This window comes from Crocodylus siamensis, chromosome 4 (genome assembly GCF_052110815.1).
Source record: "Crocodylus siamensis isolate JL-2025a chromosome 4, ASM5211081v1, whole genome shotgun sequence".
NCBI lineage: Eukaryota > Metazoa > Chordata > Crocodylia > Crocodylidae > Crocodylus > Crocodylus siamensis.
In genome coordinates, this window is record NC_143398.1 from 69,138,926 (window position 1) to 69,162,336 (window position 23,411).

The 23,411-nt window shown below is 46.1% G+C and overlaps 1 long non-coding RNA gene across 1 annotated transcript in view; it reads right to left on the minus strand.

Moving 5' to 3' along the window:
• LOC149865843 (uncharacterized) overlaps positions 1–23,411 on the minus strand; it is a 73,276-nt gene that overhangs the window by 16,677 nt on the left and 33,188 nt on the right. Inside the window, exon 4 of the long non-coding RNA XR_016441558.1 lies at positions 1,607–1,870. This is a non-coding gene — a long non-coding RNA (uncharacterized LOC149865843). The remainder of the gene's footprint in view (positions 1–1,606; positions 1,871–23,411) is intronic.

A 23,411-nucleotide genomic window follows, 5' to 3' on the forward strand; every position in this document is an offset into this window, starting at 1 on the left:
CTGAATTGAATCAGGGACCAAATCTTCGTACAGCCCTAGTAGGTAACTCTTTACTGTAACAGAGAAAGGCACAACATCCAGTGGCTGGAAGTTGAAGCAAGCCAAATACAAACTAAGACAAAGGGGTATATTAACAACAGTGACTGTAATTAGCCATTGAATCAAATTATTTAAGGACAGAGTAAATTCTCTTAGTTGAAATATTTAAATTAAGCCTGGCTAACTTCCTAGAATATATGCTGTCATTCAAAACAGAATGTATAGGCTCGATGCAGAAATTACTGGGATGGCCTTACAGTAATAATGGTCCCTCCTGATTTTACCTAAACTCAACTCATAATCTATTAATCTAGTCTCATTTGGCTAGAACGTCAGATGGTACAAATTGCCATAGCTCTACTGACTTCAAATGAGTTATGACATGTTATAAAAGTAGAGAAACTGGCCCACTGGAGTTCAGTGGGACTCCTCAGGTACATATACTTAATTACATGAATAACTGCTTGGAGGACTGAAGCCTACAATTTGAATAACTAACTAATGAGAAACCTGGAAAAATAGGATTACTTGGCAGTTAAGGAAATGGCACTTTTTTTTTTTAATGATTTACCTAAGTAATCTGTCCCCAGATTATATGAAAACAATTATTACAATCAGGTTGAATTAGGAAGAAGCTTGAAATTTATACATTCTGGGTGCTTACACAAGTTACATTGTTGACATGATCTGGCCGCTGAAAGTGCAGAGTACTTTTAAAATGGCTGATTATGTGAAAAATTAACCCTTGATAAATCACCCATTAGCTGAAGGCACTCTACAACAGAGCACCCTAGGGAACTTCTATTCAGGTTCCCTTGAGGGTTAATTTATCACATGGCCCTTTGTGGGGCTGAGCTGTTGCTCATTTCAGTGAACACCAGCTCAGCTCTGCCCCTGGGTCTGTCACAGAGAGCAGAGAGTCTCCTCCTTGTGCAACAGGGGAGGGAGGGGAAAAGGGAGAGGGCAGCACGCAGCTGTCAGCTGGACTTTGCTATGGCCAGAACTGAGGGAAGGAGGGGTAGAACAGATCCCTCTCATCTTGCAGGCCTCCTACCCCACTAGCTACCATGGCTAGGGTGCTGGGGGGAGCCAGGTTGGCCTCACAAAGCAGGCAGGGGTGCCCCTTTCCCCAGCACCCTCCTGCCCCCAGCTCTGGCTGCAACAAAGCTGAGCCAGCAGCTGTATGGTGCTTCTGTCAAGAAGCTCAGGCCAGGGCTAGAGGAAGGTAGCTGTCCATGCCTCGTGAGCCCAGCCTGGTTTCCCATAGTACCCCAGCCAGGGTAGATGGAGGGTGCCTGCAAGCTGGAGGCAGGGGGGAGGTCCCTTCCCCAGCCCTTGCCCAAGCCTTTTAACAGGAGCATCACACAGTTGCTGGCTTGGCTTTGCTGTGGCTAGAGCCGGAGGGCAGGAGAGGACTGGGGAAAGGAGCGATTTGGCAGCCTCCTGGAGTGCCTCTGCCTGCTGGCTGGGGCCAGTGCAGACAGGTTTGGCCCTCCCCTGCTGGGTGGGGTAGGGGCTCTTAAACCTTAGCAACTGTATGCTGTTAGGAATTCTTCACCCTTCTCACCTTTTTGGATGCTTGTGTGTCAATCTGTAGAACCTTTAAAAGCTTTTACTCCAGAAGTGATCTCATATTTTTTGGACCAATCTTCCCACCTGCAATGATATTTCTCTCTGTCTCTTATATTTAAGGCAAGTGGTCTCAGTCTCACAGCTGACAAAACCTTTACTTTCTTCTGATTGTAGATGGTGAAATACTTTCAGAAAGGAGCTGTTTTTAAATGGAGTCTTGACACTGGATCCTGCCCCTTCCAAAAGGATAAATCTCTACCTAAAAGGGTTTTAAAGAAAATTCATAGTGAAAATTGTACTACTGGCCTCTCAATTATTGACTAATAGTCATTCCCCCCTCTCCCCAGGGAAGTATTTTTAGTAATTTTTCAGAATTACCTGCCTGTGTGAAATGCAGGCCGTTTTGAAGTCAATTGCAAAACTCCCACTGACTTCAACGGGCTCAGGATTTTACTGCCAGATTTTACCCCGTGGACTATAGTTCTGAAGTATACATTTCAACAGCATAATATGGCAAAACTCCCATTTACTTCAATGAGCCCACGCATTCACTACTGGATTTTACCCTATGGATTATATTTTGAAGTGTATATTTCAACGGTATAATATATCCTATAAATCCCATGTCAGCACCATCAGGACTACACACAGCAGGACATTTTGTCTTGGCATGAACAACCACGTCACCTCCCTTTCTGTGGTTTCACTTTTTCTGTATATATGTACTTAGATTTTAACCATTGGGGTGGAGAGAGGGGAAGAGAGCTTTTTTTATATACCCATCCATAAAGTATACACAGCACAGCTGATGCATACCTTTGCTCTCTCTTCTATTCTTAATTTGCATAATTAATGTTATTTTCAGAGGGTGTTTACCTGTGACTTTAATAGGTATGATGCCTGCACTGTATACTTTGTAGTACCTGCTTATAAAACTCTGGTTTATACTAAGTTTCCCTTGTTGGTTTTAAAGCTCTAGAAAACACAGGCTACCATTTGAGCACCCCCTGAGCTTTGTTCTGAAGAGCATTTGTGCTCTGATAGCATTATACTTCTTGGAGATCTTGCATATCAGCTGATGGAATGGTCAAGCTTTAGCTATTTTAAGAACTGGGGTATGCAACCTACTCCATCTCTGTTGATTTCTCCACACTTAAAAACACCTCAAAACACTTTTTCATATGTCAATGGCTCTCTTTTGAGCCTACCTTGTTCTATTTCTGCAATGGGGCCTTTCCCCAAGGACAGATTATTAATGTAACCTCCAGCTTTTCGTCTGGGCCGCTGGATCACACCAGCCTGCCCACCTAGTAAAAGCTCTAGACACAGTATGGAACCTGTGCCTTAGGGCCACCAAAGGGCATATGCAGAAGATGCTTATGGAAATGACCCTCTATTGAACATTATTCAAGGAGGGAGTTAAATTATGGGATTTAACAATATCAAGGACATGCAAAGAATGATTCAGGACAGACTCTGATGGCAGACCCTTGCCCTCTGTTATTTTTTTGTCTTGGCCTTCTTGATTAGCATTGTATTAGTATGTTATTTACAGAGTGTGTTTGCCTATTATATTAATGTATCTGATTTAATCTTTGATTTTACTGAGGTGAAGTTAGTGTGCAAACACAGAGAGATGCAATTTTAACAATTTGTACTTTTTAATTATATTGTAACTCAAATCTAAATGATCCTGTTTAAAAAAGAGTAAATATGGTATTTACATCTACGGTTTCCATGACTAGATAACTCCCTAAATGTAGTGCATTTTAGAGGTATACTGCATGGTTTATTATTACAAAATGCTAAAAAAAAATATAGCATGTTTTCATTGGGAGTGTATCTTTTACTATACTCCCTTAAACAACTATTATGAAGTATTCATACAAAATTCTAATAAAATGCTTTAACTTTGCTGACAATGGCATATATCTACTGAAAGTATTATCACCTTATGCAACAGATCATTTCCTTTATATAATCAGAATTGTATCTCCTGGATTTACTGATAAAAATAAGCTTTACCACATTTTACTTTTATTTCTGTGGAACTGCTACTATTAAATTGTTATGAGCTACATTCTGCTAGTACTTATGCATCATCACCAGATTTTTTTTAGTAAGGTCTACTTAATTACAGGTTTGCAAAACCATTGAAGAAAACAGAATTGCCCAAGTATCACTAAGGGACTCACTTGTCTTGCAAAATCTTTACAATTACTGATAAAATATAAGAAGGGAAAAACTCATTTTCGCTTCTAGTTCCCAGAGGGGAATCTTCAGGGCAGTCTGTTCAGGCAAAATATGCTTTCCCTTATAAACTTAACTCTTACCTGTTTTGGACTTGGTGAGACAAAGCAGATTTGAAATGATACCATTGTTATTCACATTTCAAGTTAAAACTAAACTTTAAATGTGCTTGAAAAAAGCAAACTCTTCCCAACTCCACAGTTCATGAAGCATACATGCATATACTGTGCATGCTGCAGCCTCCTTTACATCTGACCTACTACTATTTCCTGCCCTTCCATCCCAGCTCAGAGAAGTACAGAAGATAAGCACTGATACAGTTGAGTGGGTATGAGCTATAGAAAGTTGCATTAAATAAATGAACTATTGTTGACTATCAGTTTGACTCAATGCCAACCAGCTAAATGAATCACTTTAAAAAAAATTAAACAAAAAAAAAGAAGTTTAAATTGACATGACTATTGTTTGACTTTCCACTTTTTTGTTTTAGTAGAAATCAAAGCCTGGCTGACATGCCATACCAGCCGAAGTACAAGGACCCCATGTCTATTTCTTGCCAACCCACAGCTAATACATCATGCCCTTCTATTTTTCACTCATATTATTTACTATTAGAAATGTTAAATACAGGCCCGTAAATCTATGAAAAAGTCCCTGCTTGACTCAAATAAAATTTCTCCTTCCTCTTAAAACTCTTGACTATTTTTCTTTGCCTTTTATGTGTCATATAAGCCCAGAGGGATATTGAACAAAGATACTTAAACTATTTTGGTTTGTTTAGCAGTTTATATGTCTTCAACCTTCTGGAAAAAGTAAGGGAAGGAGAAGCAAGCTTGCAGCAATAAAAAAAAATCTTATAAAGTGAATTTGGCTTAGCTGTTACGTTAAAATGTTAACGTTGGAGTAAATCATTAGCTTGGTGAGTAAGGTTAATAGGAAGCCTGCTGCCTGCTCTTTTATAACTTCTGTGTTCCTCTACTATGGCAGAGACACGCTGTGGCATGCCTTAACCCAGGATACGGCCTGGGTGCACCTCTAAGGTCCACCTTCAGGTCCAAACCTCTCCCTGCCATCTGCTGCTTGACTGCTGAGAACCAGTTGAGATGTTCCAGGGTCATCAGACCCCTTGTCCTGTTACACCTTGGTCTCACCCATCTTACCTAGGTCTTGCCAATTATTATTAGAGGGGATCCCAATAGCTAGAAGATGTAACCTTGTCCAGTCATGTGCTCAAAAAAGGTAGATTTCCCCTTCTGGGAAAAGACTTGCCTGTATGGTCAAATGCTCTTGAATCAGTTATCGCTGTGTCGCGGGGCACTTCCGTGCCCCGCTCCTAAGGAGGCTTAGACCCGGGAAGGGGAGATGTGTAGCAGACACTAGGGTGCCTGCTACTGGCAACAGTGATGCGGGCTTAGCTGTCAGTCAACAGGGCAGCACAGCCGGGGGTTGCTAAGGTGACCGATTGGGTCAGATGACCGGAAGGGGGCAGGGCCTGGCCCTTTATAAGCAGTCAGGCTGAGGCCAGGAGCCAGTTCCATCTGGCAGCCTGAGCAGCAGGAAGCTCTGCTGCAGAGCAGAGCTGAGCCGAGCAGCCTGACCACCCGAGCGTCAGCATTATGATACGGGGTGGAGAGAACCCTGACAGGGAGATGGAGAATGGCCAGGGTGGTGCTGAACATATGTTATAGCCAGGAGGCTTATTTTGAGTTACAGCTGGGTGGCTTATGGCTTTGAGTTTCTGTTGGGTTGTTTGTGTAAAACTGGAGGACCAGGTGAGGCTGTAGAGGAAGGAGGAGGCCTCAGGGGAGCGCCCCAGTTGCGTGGGGGTTCCTCGTGCCCTTGGAGGGCACGGCAATTTGGTGCCAAGGAGGGCACAGCAGGTGGTGCGCTGTAGGGTAGCGCTGTGTTGTGGGGTGTCCCAACCCCAGCCCAGTGGGGCGACATCGGGCAGAGATAGTGGGGTGTCCTGACCCCAGCCCAGTGGGGCAGTATTCAGGAGTAGAGCCCAAGCAGGGCACAGGACCCAGAAGTAGGGTCAGGGGGCCAGGCGCGGCTACAGGCCACCTGAGCCTCAAGTGCGAGAAGCACGCGTACAGGCCCGAGTGTGGGCAGGGGAGTGCAAGAAGTGCGCATACAGGCCCAAGTGCGGGCAGGGGAGCACGAGAAGCACGCGAGTAAGAGCCCGGAGAAGGGCGAGCGTGCAGTGGGAGGCCCCGGAGAAGGGCGCGTGCATATTGGGAGGCCCCGGAGAGGATGCGTGCATATTGGGAGGCCCCAGAGAGGGCGCGTGCATAACAGCAAGACGACCCGAGAGGGGCCACTGAGACAAGTGTTGACAGGAGAACGTCCAGCACACCTGCGAGGCTTGGGGCGTGCTAAAGGGGAGGTTGGAGGCACGCATACTCATAAGGCTGGGGTGCACCAGGTCACCCTTTACAGGATAAGGGCCAGTATAAGAGCACCGGGTCCAAGGGGCCAAGTAAGGCAGCCTCGCATTAATCCCATAGGAACAGCAAAGTCGTGGCGGGCGAGATTGAGGGTTAATTGAGATTGAGATTAAACAGGCAACTTGGCATGGTAGGGGCGCTAGGGGAGATCACGGCCACTCCTGCGCCCCGCCCCGTGACACGCTGAAAAAAGTGAGCATAAGAACTCAGTAACTATATGCTGAGATAGACATAAATAAAAGAATAAACAATGAAGGAATATCAGAAAACTAATGTCTTTTTAAAAATCTTACATCTGAGAATGCAGTTTCAACTCAGCACTAACTGAGGGGCTCCAGTATTACTGTTTAAGCACAATTCTTTTTCTGGCCATTTACACACTTCCCCCTCCACCCCCCACTCCCACCCATCCAGATTCTCAGGGGGCTTCCACCAGGCATATAACTTCCTGTCCCCTCAAAAGGTATATATTTATTTACAAGACTAAAAGTTTTTCCTAATCTAATTAAGACCAGGAGAATATGTGCATTCTTTCAGATTTGAAGAATACCGGGGTGATACATAGTGGGTGCACGGGGGTGCACATGTACCCCCTGCCAGGCTGCGCTCCCTGTTTAGCTGGCGGGCAAGCAGGAGCACCAGTGCCCACTCTGCAAGTGCAGGCCAGGGAACACGGCTGCCAACAAAAGCCTCCGGAGGGACGCCCCCCCCCCCCGGGTGGCTGACTGGTGTCAGGGGGGCACATGCCCCCCACCTCATGGGGCAACAGACACCCATGAAGAATACTACTCTAATATTCCTAAAATGCTATTTCTTACCTAATTTCCTCCACAGAAAGAAATGGTCTTCCTGTTCCAAAGTGCTTACTTACAAAGTGGGATGTTTCCTTTAAACATGTGAACTTGTCATTGTTTGGGAGGGCCTATTTGGGATGAAACATACTCATGTCAGATGCTAAATGTTCTTCAGTCATTTGGGTCTTTAGCCCCTCCTAGATGCCAAAGAAACTCATTGTTTATCACTTGAAAGTCATTAACATATTACACAATCCTGTCCCTATTATAACAAATAAGAAATTCATTTTATATCAAATACCACAATGCATATAAATATAAGGACAATAAGGCCAAATACAGCTTGACATTACATGTATATGAATATATTACACATGCCATATTATTAAAACAAGTTCAGAAAAAGGTTCATAACCCCACAAACTGCCAGATCATAGTGAAGTTCATGACAGGTCGTTATCATATAGTCTGAAGTCAGGCTAAAGCAGAGCAGGGGGAACCTTAGGGTGCCTGTAGACCCACAGAATGCCCTGTTCCAGTGCACTGTAATTACAGCATGTCAGAGCAAACTCAATTAATCGAGTCAGCCCAAGCATGCTAATTAGCATGTTCAAGCAGCCTCAGCATCTCATGTATTCAGTGTCCCCACACTTCAAAATGGCAGCCAGGGTGCATTAAATAAAGCTTGTCGAATGAGATTTAGTTAAAGTGCCCCCACTGCCATTTTGAAGCACAGGATGCTGAATAAACAAGATGTTGAGGGCACTTTAATTAGAGCAGTTCCTGAAAGCCATTCTAATTAAAGCAACCCACCCCTGGAGCATGTGTGAAGATGCCCACAGGAACTAACTGGTTCAGATAGATATAAGCTTTTGCAGGCAACAGACTACTTGGCCTAATGTTATGATCAATTTGCAGATAGAAGGGGTTTAAAAGAAATGGACAGGAGGAGGGGAAACCACTGGAAGAGCCAAAAAGTGAGTTGATTAAATCAAAAGGGATAAACATGGCAGTCTAAACTTTGAGAGACGTAGTTAACAGCTGGAGTAAACAGCTAGTCTAGGTGAACAAATAAGAATCCCTAGACCACAGTTAACTATCCTGTTCAGAGTTAACACCTAGTTCAGGTAAAGGAATATGTTTTTTCTCCCTAGAACCATAGAAAATTAGGATTAGAAGGGACCTCAGGAGGTCATCTAGTCCAACCTCCTGCTCAAAGCAGGACCATCCCCAACTACATCATCCCAGCCAGGGCTATCAAGCTGGGCCTTAAAAACCTCCAAGGATGGAGATTCCACCACCTCTCTAGGTAACCCATTCCAGTGCTTCACCACCGTCCAGTGAGAAAGATTTTTTCTAATATCTAACCTAAACTTCCCTTGCTGAAACTTTAGACCATTGCTCCTTGTTCAGTCATCTGCCACCACTGAGAACAATCCAGCTTCATCCTCTTCAGAACCACTATTTAGGTAGTTGAAGTCTGTTATCAAATCCTCCCTCAGTCTTCTGTTCACCAGACTAAATAAGCCTAGGTCCCTCAGTCTCTCCTCATAACCCACATGCTCCAGCCCTGTAACCATCTTGGTTGCCCTCAGCTGGACCCTCCCCAACTTGTCCACATCTTTTCTCTAGCTGGGACCCAAAACTGGATACAGTACTCCAGGTGTGGCCTCACCAGTGCTGAATAGAGGGAAAGAATCACTTCCTTCAATCTGCTGGCAACACTCTTACTAATGCAGTCCAATATGCTTTTAGCCTTCTTGCCAACAAGGGTACACCATATCCAGCTTATCATCCACTGTAACCACCAGGTCCTTTTCTGCAGAGCTGCTGCCTAGCCAATAGCAGTGCCTGTAGCAGTTCATGGGATTCTTCCATCCTAAGTGCAGGACTTTGCACTTGTCCTTATTGAACCTCATGAGATTTCTTGTGGCCAATCCTCTATTTTGTCTAGCTCACTCTGGATCCTAGCCCTACCCTTCAGTGTATCTACTACACCTTTCAGCTTGGTGTCATCCACAAACTTGCTTAGCATGCAATCTATTCCCTCTTCCAGATCATTAATGATGATATTGAACAAAACCATCCCCAAGACCAATCCTTGGGGAACTCCACTTGACACTGGCAGCCAACACCACCTACCTGCACCATGCTATGGCACAGCCAGGGGCTGGGGGGGCGTGGTGCATAGCCAGACATGGGGTGGGGGGAGGGGGACCTGATCCTGACCCTGGCACCACCAACACCGACACCTCCCACCCTGCCTGGTGTCAGAGCTGAGAGCCCCATGCGCCCAGGCAGTGGCTCCAGCCCCATGGGTCCATGCAGCATCTGCCATAGGGGGCGGGGCCAGGCTTTCCTGCCTGTTCCCCCAGCAGGGCTTGCAACTCCCAGCACCCGGGACAGGGATGCAGCTGGAGCCACTGGGGTGCAGCTGGGACATGCGCACCCCAGGATTGAGTCCTGCAGCCCCTCCCTCCCTGCCCAGGGTCAGAGCTAGGAGTCCCACACCTCCCAGCAGTGGCTCCAGCCATCTCCCCCAGGCCCTGTGTGGCCACCGCCCACCTCTCTGCATGCAGCCATTGTAACCCCATCCCATGTCTGGCTGGAAACCTGTGCCTCAGGTAAGTGGCACTTTTAGCTTACCAGCACCTCCCAGCCATTCTCCATTTGTGCCGATTAACAGGAATTTTACTGTACCTGGTAAAATTGAGTGAACTGAAAAATGGGTGTAAATCAGTAAAAACTAAAAAACTTCAACAAAAAATCAGGGAATTTATTGGTGAACAATTGGTAGAAACCAAAAACAGGGAACACATCCAACTTTTCTAACTAGGCTCTAACCTGTTCTTTCACCAATGAGGGCTGCTCACTACCTCCCCAGACTGTGCTGCCCAGTATAGGAGTCTGGCAGCTGACCTTGCCTGTGAAGACCAAGGTAAAAAAAGACATCAAGTACTTCAGCCTTTTCCTCATCATCTGTCACTAGGTGGTCTCCCACATTCAGTAAGGAACCTACACTTCCCCTGACCTTCCTCTTGTTTCTAACATTTTTGTAGAAACCCTTCATGTCCCTTGCTAGCTGCAACTTCAGTTTCACTTTGGCCTTCCTGATTTCATCCCTGAATGCCCGTGCAATATTCTTAGACTCCTCCCTAGTTATCTGTAAAATCTTCCACTTCTTCTAAGCTTCCTTTTTGTGTTTAAGCTCACTGAAGAGTTCTCTGCTGAGCCGAATGGGTCACCTGCCATATTTGCTATACTTCCTGCACATTGGGATTGTTTATTCCTGTACTCTCAGTAAGGTTTCTTTAAACTATAACCAAGCCTCCTGGACTCCTTTCCCCCTCAGAATATCCTGCCCATCAGTTCCCTGTGGGAGTTGAAGTCTGCTTTTCTGAAGTTCAGGATCCAGACTCTGCTGCTCTCCTTTCTTCTTTTTGTCAGGATCCTGAACTTGATCATATCGTGGTCACTACAAGATGATCAAGTGAAAGCCCAAGCTGCCATCCACTTCTACATTGTCTGCTAATTCTTCTTTGTTTGTGATCAGCAGGTCAAGAAGAGAATGGCCCCTGGTTGGTCTCTCCAATACTCACACCAGAAAGTTGTCTTAAATGCTTTCCAAAAAACTTCCTGGATGGCCTGCGCACTACTGTATTGCCCTCCCAGCAGACATCAAGGTGATTGAAGTCCCCCATGAGAACCAGGGCCTGTAAGTCCCACTAGTTATCTGAAAAAAGCCTGATCCACTACTTCCTCCTGGTCTGGTGGTCTATAGCACACACCCACCACAACATCACCTTTATTGCTCTCTCCTCTAACCTTAACCCAGAGACTTTCCAACAGACCTATCTCCACCTTCATATTGGCACTCTGAACAATCTTACGGCTCTTTTACATATAGTGCAACTCCTCCTTCTCTTCTCTCCTGCCTGTCCTTCCTGAACGGTTTGCACCCATCCATGACAGTGCTCCAGTCATATGAGCTATCCCACCAAGTCTGTGTTATTCCAATTACATCATAGTTTCTTAACTGTGAGAGGACTTCCAATTCCTCCTGCTTGTTTCCCAGGCTCCACGCATTCATGTACAGACACTTGAGATAACTAGTTGATTACCCTACTTTCTCAGAAAGGTTGAGGTCACCTGCCCTGGTGCCTCCTCCTTGTGCTTCCTCCAGGTCTCGTGCTTCTCCGCATATCTCAAGACTTTGGTTTCCACCCCCAAGCAGACTTAGTTTAAAGCCCTCCTCACTAGGTTAGCAAGCCTGTCTGTGAAGTTGCTCTTCCATCTCTTCATCAGGTTAATCTGTCTCTTCCTAGTGATCCTTCTTCTTAAAACAACATGCCATGGTTGAAGAAGGCAAATCCCTGCTGAAAACAACATCTGCCCAGCCATACATTAATCTGCAGGATGCATCTGCTTCTGCCAGGGCCCTTCCCCTTGACTGGAAGGATTGAGGTGAACACTACCTGTGCCAGTTTGTAACTCTTTACATTGAACAGGAACATAGAAAGAAAACTGAAAAATATTTTAAAATAGTGTTGGTTTACTTTAAAATCAAGTTCTAGAACTTGATTGGTAGTTGTGACTCTACACGGCATGGGCAGAAATAGTTATGAAGATTTATTTTCTGGGTTTTGGAAACCCAATTGCATCAACAGATTTTCATGAAAGAGAGAAAAAGTGTTCTCTAAGGAACTTGAAAACTTAGTTCAACTAAGAGCCCTAGACAGATTAACATATTACTGTAGTATGCACCATTTGATGAGCTGTCATTATGACTAAAACAATACAATAATATCAGTAATAAACTCAGAAACATCATTCATGTTGAATGTCATGTTTCTTGGAATATTTAGAATATAGAAAGCGAGAAATGTAAATTGTTAAGAAATAATGAATAACATTCCTTAGACCTGATGAAGAATGTCTTGCGTTCCAAAGTTTGTCTAACTTTATTCCAGCCATGCAGTTGGTCCAATAAAAGATAGCACACCTCGAAAATCCTTGCCTCTAGAAAACACCTAGTAACTTAGTAACAGAGATTTATCTCTAGAACAGTAAACCAAGGCCAAATGACTTACAATATAACCAATTCTATTCTCCCTTACCAAAACCAGAGTGAACAGGCTAAAGTGGAATACAGACTGCACCTTTCAACAGTAGACAAATTGCAAGGATCCCTGGCAGTCACCCTGAAGCTACTTTTTCAGCCTAATGCTATGGACCTGGAGACTGAAATAGCAGCCACAGATGCTCTCAACTCCCCACAGTGTCAGTAAGGTATAGAATGGTTCTGTTAGTGATTGGGCATTTATCTAAATCATAGGTTTTCTGTGTTTCTGTTAATAGCATTTACTAGTAAAACAGGAAGGAGAGGATAATAGGGTATGGAATTGCCTGGAGAAAAGCAAATCTTGAAATGAACTCAACTCCTCTAATTTTCTTTTGCAACATACCAAAATGATCCTGGGAAAAAGATTAGAAAATTATAGTGGTAAGAAGCTAAAATATTCCTTATTTTCCACAGAGTATCACACTCCTGCTGCACAGCAGTGAGCTGCAGAAGACTTCTAGGCTAGGGACAGACATTACACATAAACCGGTTTAAGTGATCAGAAACTGATTTAAACCTGTAACAGAACAGATGTTCAGTGCGCATAAACCAGTTTAAAAATGGCTGAAACCATAAATCTGGTTGAATGTAGTAACAGACTTAACTGATTTGGCTCAAACTAGACCACTAAACTAAACCAGACACCACCAGCATCCTGGCATGCTCTCTGGGCTGGGCAGGGCTCTTTGCTTCACAGCAGGGCTGGCCCCTCCCCTCTGCTCCCTGGCCAGAGCTACTCCAGGACAGATGTGCAGACACAGCAGGGTCTGCTAGCTTCCCCATGCCCTCCTCCCCTCTCACCACCTGCTGCTTAAGCAGGGATCCCTTCCTCCCCTCTCCCACAGCACAGACTATAGCCAACTTGTGGTATTCTAGCTAATACTATATAGGGCTCCAGCAGAGACTGCAGATGCAGCAGGGTCTGCTGCCTTCCCCTTAGCCTACCCCTAACCCCTGCTGCTCAAGCAGGAATCCCCCCTCCCTCTCTCCCATCTCCCACAGCATGGACCCAAGCCCCACGGACCCTAGGCATGTGGTATGCTAGCTAATGCCGAGAGGTGTCTGCGTGTGTGTGTCTCTCCAATTTCATTGAGACAGGTAGGCAGACAGAACAGGGCTTTTGGAACTAATCAACAGGTCACCCTGGTAAGCTGTTTAAGAACAGTTTGAAGTAATGGGATAAAGGCTATTGTTTTGCTAATTTGGTAATAAAGCCTCTTAGCAACTCTGGGCTACCTTGCTCACCTGTCAGTTTGCTACAGACAGTCTGACAAGTAGGGAGGGAGGTTGAAAAGCTCCATATCATCAACAGATGTATGCACTGCATACACCCCTCCTTGCCTCAGATTGCTAGCAAGGGTCTGGGGGCTTACAACTCTCCCACTCCTTGAGCAGCCATCAGGGAAAAGTGTGGGATGGTGCAGGCAGACTTCCTTAGTGAGAGTCCTGCCAGGGCCTGGTTATGCCCCCCTCAGCTCAACTCTGTGCAAGAGAAGGAAGGGCTGCTCTAGTGCCCCCCAGCTTCTAGCCACTCCAGGCATGTGCTTGAATATCCAAATGTCTGTCCAGTTTCCAACCAGTTCAGCCTAGCCTTGGGCTCCATGCACTGAACCATGCACCATGATGGGCCCAAGCAGTCTCATACAGCTCCCAGGGCTGGGTCTCCCCACACTGTCCCTGAACGCTGTCAACAGCCTGAGCAGTCTCACACTGCTCCCAAGGCTACTCCTCCAGTGGCAGCTTCAGGAGCCTGCGGTCTATTGCCCACTGGGGGAGAGCTCTCCAGATTTTCTTGGCTCTTTTTTTTTTGAGTGCCTCGCCACATCTGCCCCTCGTGCTAGAAACACAGCTCCTTTTATATGCTCCAGGGCTCCGCCCCTGAAGTCTTCCGGACCTGACAGTTTACAGTCTTCAATCAGGTCCAGGGAGGTCTTCTCCCCCTCCCCTCAGGAAAGGGGCGTGACTTTATTTCTCTTGCTGCCTCCTGATTGGTGGATGGGCTCCTCCAATCAAAACAGCAGGATCTCAAGCCTGGGACTCAACCCAAGCTCTGAAAGGTGAGCCTGCTACACTTTACCTAAGCATGATAAGTTAGAGCACAAGAGAACTGAACAGATTTTCACTTTTGGTAGTGTGGGGCAGGGCAGATGGATGGGCTTGGAGACTGCCCACGCTGGCCTCCAAGGGCACCTTTAAGGAGACTTCAAAAGTAGCCCCTCTCCCCAACCCAGTCCCCTCTGCAGGCTGGCAACTGTCAGCAACAACTGTGGGGAGAGGGAAGAGACTCTGGTCCCCTTCCCCAACTGTCCCTCCTAGTCAGACAGCCACTCTTCACAGGGAAGGGATTTGTGTGGAGAGAGAGACACTGGACCTCTCCCCCCCACCACAACCCCTGACTGGTCCCCTGGGCAGCCCTCCCCACCATCCCAGGGGACCAGCCAGCCAGTGATTTGCTGCAGGGCCAGGGCTGCTACAGGGACAAAGAGCCTAGATCCCTCTCCCTACAGCACCACCCCACCCCCTTACCCCCCCCCAGCCAGGCAGCAATACACCACAGGGAGAGAAACTCCAGACCCCTTCCCCTGCAGCCAGCTGCAGTTCACAGCTGATGAGAGGGAGGAGGCAGAACTAGTATCAGAAGCTGTCACTGACTCAGGTCAGTGACAGCCAAGAGAGTAAGGCCAGCCTGGTGCTCGGGCAGAGGAAATAAGCTGTACTCAAGGCTAGAGTACAGCCTTGCACAACACCAGCTGGAATGGTGGCAATCACATTCCAAGTTACCTCTTGTTGGGATCTGGCAAAGATATTCAATAAAGTACTCTAACAGAAAGTGCTTTAGTCTAATACCTCATCTGTCAAAGGTTAACTTACAGCAGGATCTGCCATTTTTAAAGTGCTCTAAAAGTAATTAACATCTATTGAATTATGACTTTGGAGCACATTCTTAGTGCTTAAAACGTGATGGGTAGATTGGAAATTTAGGCTAGGTACAGACATTATACCTATCTGTCTGTCAATGTATTTGTATCACATACATATTGTTCTCTGGTTTATTTTTTATTTTTGTTTTTTTATGAATGATCATATGCTATGCCTACATATTTACTAACCAGCAGCATGTACTTTTTGTTGTTAAGAGGCAAGATACAAGAACCTAATATTAAATGCTTACAACCAAAGGAAAGTACCTTCCTATATTTTTTTTTAATTTTTCACAGAAGACCTACTAAAGAGATCACTGGTTATGTGGCAGGACACTGGTGGTGCTTGCCATTTTAAGGGCTAGAGCAGGCATCAGTTACGTGCTTGATTTCAGTGGCCATTTTGAGGCCAAGCTATATAGGGTGAAGCAGCAGTTTGCTCCTGGCCCTGCCAGGAGAGAGACATCAGTCAGCTGAGCTGAGGCTCAGGAACATCTTAGAACTATGAGCTGGGGCTATGGGGATGGAGGAAGCCCCAGGTTCTGGGCATGACCTAAAACTGCACCCTGCCAGGGTAGAGAGGCCTAGTGGGACTGCTGGTGATGCAGGAGCGCCAGGAAATGCCAAGGCCACGAAACTCCCCGGTGAAAGGTGGGTAGGGGGCACCTAATAACCTCCAGGCCCCGCACAGTCCTGGCTGGAGAAAGCCCAGACAGGTGAGATCCTGGAAAGGCCTGAGGCTCATTTGATCCAGTGGACTTGTGAGGGTTAAAAGAAGGCAAGCAGCTTAGACTGGGCCTGAGGGAGCTCGATTGGTCCATGCTGGGGCGAGGACACAGAGGAGGGTCAAAGGGCCAAGGGGCCCACTGCAAGGGATGCCCAGAGAGCAAGAGGCTCAGGATCCCAACTGGCCTGAGTCAGGGCCAAGGCCTAAGGGGGAGCCAAAGGTCCCAGAGAGGGGACCACAGCTAATGGGGTGAAGCGTACGGCTGAGTTTAGCTGCCTGGGATGCCATCTGCAAGGCTTGGGCCACAGCGTAGGGATGGAACAGAGCTGTGGATATTCCACTTATCATTGGGATTAAAAATGGGCGGCCTCCTGCCTGATTAACATCTTAATACTATTACATTAAGGTGTGGCAGGAGATTGAGGGGAGTGGCTGGCCCATAGACAGGAAATGGTCCAGTGCTTGCACTGGGCATGAAAGCTTGCCCCTGTCACAGGTTGATTCACTGTGGATTGCTTCATGCAGGGGTGCTCAACCCTTGCAGTGGTGCTCAACCTCTGTCCAGGCTGGACCCACCTGTGGGGCTCCTCAGGGGCCTAGAAATTTGGCAGCAAGGGAGTAGTGAGAATTAATGCTGCCACCACTTCCCTGCCATCAAACTTCCAAGCCTCACATGGCTGGATCAGCCCTGGCCCCATGCAGCAGAACCAGGCTCTGGCCAAGGCATAGCCTTGGGCCCTGGCTGAGCCAGCACCATGTGCTGGATGGGGCCCACAAACCAATCTGGGACTACTCAACCAGCCTGTGGGCCAAAAGGTTGGGCAACACTGGCTTAATGCTTTTGAAAAAAATGAAGCATGAGTTTGCATATTATACCTGACAGCCTAACTTTAGGCTTTTGGTTTTAAAGATATTATTGTGAGATGTATAACAATTTTTAAAAGGGACTATAGTATTTAAGTTGCTGAATGTGACTCAAATTTCCCCTGTTCTTATGGATGTTTAAAAGTAATCCTGTTAGATATTGAATAGTAACAGCATCACTAGTACTGTGAATTTCCACTAAAAATAAAAGTACCATTTGTGTTGTAGGGCTCTTTTTTTTTTAAACAAAAAAAATATGTTTACCTATCTTCATGGAAAACATTCTGCAAAAGGGAGCTATCCATTTCTTTCTATTCCCCCTGCTCTCTCTCTTTGGAGCTCTTTCAGTAATCCTAAATTAATATGTGCTAAAAATCAGGTATTTGTATGTACTGTTTCTTATTACAGATTAATTAGCTTGCAGAAACCTAAAGATCTTTCACATATTAAAATCTATTTATTGGTTCTACATCAACAGAGTTATAAATGACAGCATGCATTCAGATAAAACAAACCAAGTTTAGCTTTGACAAAGCTAACAGCAGAGAGAGCAGGAGACAGCACATTCTTTTACGTTTGTGACCTCTAGAGGCCATCCTGAGTCTGATTCACATCATTTATTCAGATGTCCAAAAAAAGTGTGTGTTCAAAGTTAGACTTCAAGAATGAGATGGGCTTGGGATTGTTTTCTTTCCCCTTATTGATTCATACAGAAGCAAGCCAGAACCCCAGCACCTGCATTTCCAAAGCCTTATATCTAATGAAGACTTCTGCAGAATTGAGGAACCTAAATCCAATACTGCAAATATGTAAGTTCTGCACAGCTGCTGCCTCCTCGAAGTTCTGTAGGCTCCATGAGCTCTGTTTCTGTGCATTTCCAGTTCTGGCATAATACCTAACTCAGGGTCCTCCACTAATCAGCAGGGTGGGGGGGCAGAGTGCAAGGTGCAGACAGGGGAGCATGCAAGATTAAAGGAGTCACCGTCTACTCTACTTTCACCATGATTTTGGTAGTTCCCTAAACACAAGCCCAACCCTTAAGCCAGAGAAGGGCATTCTGGCTATGGGACCCACTGGGGACAGAACCTGCTCTGGGAGGCACAAGGACAGAAACACAGACTATAGCAGGGGGAACTTAGAAAGAAGCCCAAGTGCAGAGAGGCTGTTGACCTGCATGGAATGCAAGCTAAATACATTTTTCTGTTTTATTTTCTTTCTACTTGGAGCTTGCCATACAGGGGCAAGGTTAACACCTGCAGGAGATTGTGGTGCCTGGGGAAGAGCATTGGCATTTTGGTACTTTTTATTTTGTTCCCTAAAGGACCAGGTTATAGCTGAAGGGGAGCTGGAGGCCACTGAAAGGGGTGACTGGGGACACCCCAAACTCAAAACTCATCCTAGCAGGCAGAGTATAAGGATTGGGGTATGATCTGGGACCACTAGCATACGATGTAGTGGATATCACAAGTTTTGGAACCTGGGGTCACAAAGCATAACCAAAGCTGAACCAGGAGCTGGCAACCCTGAACAGTAGGTCTCCAAGCTAGAAGGCTCAGATCAGTGGCCCTTGCCTAGCTAGGGAGCTCTAGACAAGACAAGAGCCCTTTTCTTTAAAGTGTGCCTTATCCTCTGGACACCCTCCACTACTGAATCTAAGTGTAGCAGGGGAGAATGTTAAAAGGGAGGAGAGGACAGAGGGTACAGACACTGGGAAGCCTCTAAAGGCAGGAACCCTGTAGCGACACCCGTGGAGTGCCTAGATTCCCTTATAAACCTGACTTGAATCCAGAAACTAGCTGTTCCTCTACCTCTACCTACATCACCCTCATGGCTCAGTCAATCCAGTAGACATTTTCAGAGGACAGCTAAAACATACCCACCCACAGGATCAGGTGTCCAGCTATATGGGATCTCCAATTTCTTTAAAACCACAACCAGAATAGGAGTGTCCCATCTTTTCTATGATAGTCTTATTTGGAGCATACACCAGGATGTGAAAGATCAAGGTTCAACTCCTGATGGGAAACTGAGTTCACTTCCCTGATGAAGTTGTGTCTCTCTGCTTAAAAAAAGTCAAGATTCACTGGGTCAAAGAGAAGAAAAAAAAGGAAGCATCATTCAGTGGCTCCGTGGTTGGGAGGTGAAGAGTCCTGGTTCTGGTGTCTTTGCAGGCTTTTTACATTCAACAGACACTGGATAAAATGCATGAATAGTCCTGGGACCAGAGACTATAACCCAGGACTTACCAATTCTAGATGAGTATCCTAACTACTAGTCTACAGCAAAAAGTAATTCCATGCTCTCTTTTTGGTCCAATCAATCTTGCATTCTCTTCCACAAACATGCACAAGTTCATCAGGAGGAGTGTGCCTGTAACAGGACCATGCCCCCAGAGGCAGCTGTTAAGTTCCTTGGTGGCTGTATGACTCCTGCCCAGCTCTGACCCTTTATTCCTTTCCTGCTATGCCTTGTTCTTTTTAAGATATTTAAGGAAGGGAGGCTGCCCGTGGGTCTTAAAATGAGCCCTTGCCACTTCTAGTCACCAGCAGATCCATTCTGAATCCTGCTGGTCTCAATTTTGCCCTTAAGCAAGCTGGTCCTTTCAGCCTGTCTGTGCCCCCAGGGCACCTGCAGCCTAAAGGCTACTTGTGTGACTCCAAACCTGCCCTATACCACGTCCCATGCCTCGCAGGTCATTTAAATCACCGGTCAAGTGGGACTTTTGTCCCTGAGTCTCCAGGCTACCTCAGGCCTTCCTTCCCATGTTGGAGTTTCCACCTTCCTGGCTTTCTTTAATTTGGCACCCCTTGGCCCTACTCCCTTAGCCAAGACCCACTGTACTGGGCCTGACTTCTGGGCCCCAGCCCTATTAGTGTCTGGCAGTGGCTCCTCTTGTTCTTTTGGCCCTCCCTGGGCCCTGGATCCTGGGCCATTTGGGATCACAAGGCTCCCCAGCCCTAGCAGTCCTTGGCTGTGATGCTCTCTGAGCTCTGGACCCCTGGGGTCTCCCCATGCAGCTCCCTTCTGAGATCCTGGGCTACTGATTCCCTGAAGATGCCTTGATCCTGCCCTCAGCAGGGCCCAAGGCTAAACCACCGGTGCAACTTAAATAAAAAGCATCTCTGCCCTCTGGCAGGCACTCCCAACCCTCTGGATTTAACATAAACCAAGACCACTTGTGTGCATCAACAAGTTTCCCTCTGCCAAGGCAACTTCCCCTATTACCAGACCTGCCAAGTTTCTTACCCTGTTTCACCTTCTGCTCGGGAGCCCTACTGCTCTGCTTCCAGGAGCTCCTACCTTTACGGCTCCCAGGGCTGGACTATCTGACCACCTCAGGCTTTGGGCTTATATGTCTCAAGCCCAGCCCCCTTTTGGTCAGATGAGTCTCTAATCAGCCCCTGCCTCTCAGGCTGCTTGCCTTCTTAAAGGGACAGGTGCCCTGTCTCCATACCCTATCAAGTTAGCTTAAACACTACTTGATTAAGGCACACTACTGGAAGTGTGAGATATGAATTTGAACCCCTCAGGCTGAGAGAGGAATCATACCTAGCTCTTTTGCAGAAGAGAAGAGTGAGGGGGGATTTTATAGCAACCTTTAACTACCTGAAGGAAAGTTACAAAGTGGATGGAGCTAGATTGTTCTCAGTGGTGGCAGATGACAGAACAAGAAGCAATGGTTTCAAGTTGCAGCAAGGTTGAGTGTGACAAGAGTGACTTCCAGGCCTGGTGCTAGCATGGGCCCACCCCTGTCTCTTGGCAAAATGCCCACCTGGTTCATCTGCCATGCCTTGTTGGTAAATGATTGGGATGTTATATAAGCAGGAGGCTGCCTTTAGAGTGCCCATCTATAACAGAGCAGTGCACACACCCTTTCCCCTCCCCTTACACCTGTCATATGCCTTGCAGATGTCATGCTGTGTGATGATACTCTGGCTCAAGGCCAGGCCAAACTGGGCACACAGTTGGGTCTTTATCATACTGCCCTTTCAAGGTCACGCACGCAACACCCCCCTCTCACCAGGGTCACTTGCACTCCACTGGCTCTCACCCAATCTCTTGCATACTGCTTATCTTGGTCACACTCACTCCGCCCTGCTCATACAGATCCTTGGGCTTTGCTCTCCACCCCTCGGTCAGTCCTGGCGTGGTCTTTCGGGCCTTCCCATTGCCCTCACCCAATCTGGACTGAGCAATTGCTCAACTATAAGCCTACTTTACCCCTGGCCCCTCACCAGACCACTATACCCCTCTCTCAGGCCACAACTCCACCCTCTACTTTCTGGGGCCTGGGGTCTTGCACCCCAACAGGTTCAGGTACTTCTCTCCCTTAACCTTCACTCTACCCTCTCCCAGGGCCAGGGTCTTACACCTCTAGGGTTCAGGTGCTGCTTGTTCAGCATGCCTGGCCCCCTCTTAACACCCCCAGTAACCCACCCGAAGGTCAGTGCTGGGTTTTAGGCACCCCGACCTGCTTTACACCGGAGAGGTAATTGGTTCTGGTATTTAAGTCTGGCTGCCACACCACCAGCAGGCCTCCCTATCCTGGCAGGGTGCAGTTTTAGCTCATGCCCAGGACCAATGAGGTCTCCTCCTTCCACATAGCATCATCCATACCTCCAAGCTGTTCCTGGAGTGGGAGTTCAGCAGGGAGATGTCTCTTCCCTGCTGGCTGATCTCAGACTGTTCACTACCCTCTCAGAGCTGAGCCCTAAAATGGCCCCCCTCATAAGTCACCTGGTAGCTACCTGCTCCAGGCCTTAAAGTGACAGACACCAAAAAGAGTGTTCTGTCACAGTCAGATATTAGGAAAAACTTTCTCACTAGGAGTGTGGTGAAGCACCGTAATAGGTTACCTAGAGAGGTGGTGGAATCTCTATCCTGGGAGGTTTTAAGGCCCATCTTAACAAAGCCATGGCTGGAATGATGCAGCTGGGGATGGTCTTGCTTTGAGCGGAGGGGTTGAACTAGATGACCTCCATAGTCCCTTCCAACTCTAATTTTCTGATTTTAATGTATACCATTAGGGCTGTGATATGCAAGGGGGGAATGAGAGTGACTTTTGCATGATGCCACACACACTTGCAACAAGACTAGTCACAGTTCAGTTCTCTATTATTATTTGAATGTTAATTTGCTATATTTTCATTTAATGAATGGATGCATCATTTCAATCCAATACATTTTTATTTACAAACAAAAGCAATGCTTACTCACTTGAGCAGTTCATGTTCTTGGGCTTTAGGTGAAGATGGTTATTTTTCACCTATTATGTAGAAGTTCCTAATAGCTCTTCCTAGTGGCAGAAGTTCCTAATGGCTCCAGAAGAACAGTAATAAAGGCATTTTGTGGAGCTATGAAATACTGCTGTTTTGGTATTTGCCCTGTCTCAGAGAATACTATGTACAGTTTACATATAGTGCAAGCCAGAAAACTTTAGCAAAATTAATAATCTTTTCTTAGTAGCAATGCTGAAACCAACCAGCAGAGTTGTGGCATATTAAGCACAGATTAACAGAGATATGGAAAGATGATAGCATATCTGCCTATATTCCTGCTCATAATACCAGCTATCAGCACTGTAACAAGCTGAATCCCAGATTTTAAGAAAGACAAGTATTTAAGGATGAAAAAAATCTGGTGACTCTCTGACAGAAAGTTAATTTATGTTTTGTGTGGGGAGTTAGGTTTTATAAAACCTCTTGTCTGGCCTTGGATGACTCAGAGACATTTTTGTTGGGCCCAAAATTCTATAAACTAGCTACCACTAGCAGTTTCCTTCTGTGAAAGGCTCTGTTTCAGGCTTCAGCAAAGCTCGTAGTTTAAGTCCAAAGTAAACATTCCCTATAAAAGTAAATTGATAAATAGCTACCCTGTAATCACATAATTAGTGGTACAATGTGTTAACCACTTTTGTAAAAGCAATTTAAATACTCACCATTCACATTGTCTAAAATGTCATTGAGCCAGTTGCTCAAAAACTATTGATGAAATGTATGCTGTTCTACACAGAAGATATTGACATTGAGGCAAATCTTGCCCTCTTTCTGCAGACATGGGAACCTTCATAGGAAACAAGTAGCTTCATCACACTGGCTCACTCTAGGTTTGGAGGATGGGGCCAAAAAGATTTGGAGGATGGGGCCAAAAAGGGCGTGGTGATGTGGAAAAGATCCAAGTCTGGTCTCCAAGCTTCCCTCTGTGCTGAATCCATCAATCAAACCTCCCACATACTGAGCTGTAGCAGCTTTGGGAAAGGTTGAAGTAAGGGCCATAGAGAAAGGCTTGGATAGGAAGAATCTTTCACCCATGAATAAATATGATCCATTTGCTTAGACTGAGCTAGGGTATAAGATTTAGTCTATTATTAGTTGCTTATCAGACAAGCAGAATTTTACAAAGATAAGTAAAGCAGTGGAAAGACATTTTATACTGTGTTGCCATACGTAATATCCATTTAGCAAGGAGGCAATTCACAACCGTAGTGAGGTGCCTCATATCTATACACAGATGTGCTGAATATCTCTGGCCACTGTTCCAAAGGGATAAACCGGGATATTATTCACCAAGATATTCATTGCCCTGCGATTCCTATCTTTATGCCATTATGCAAAGATCAGTGTCTCCTGATGCCTCAAACACATAATGGTTTTCACCCTAACCATTAAAAATATG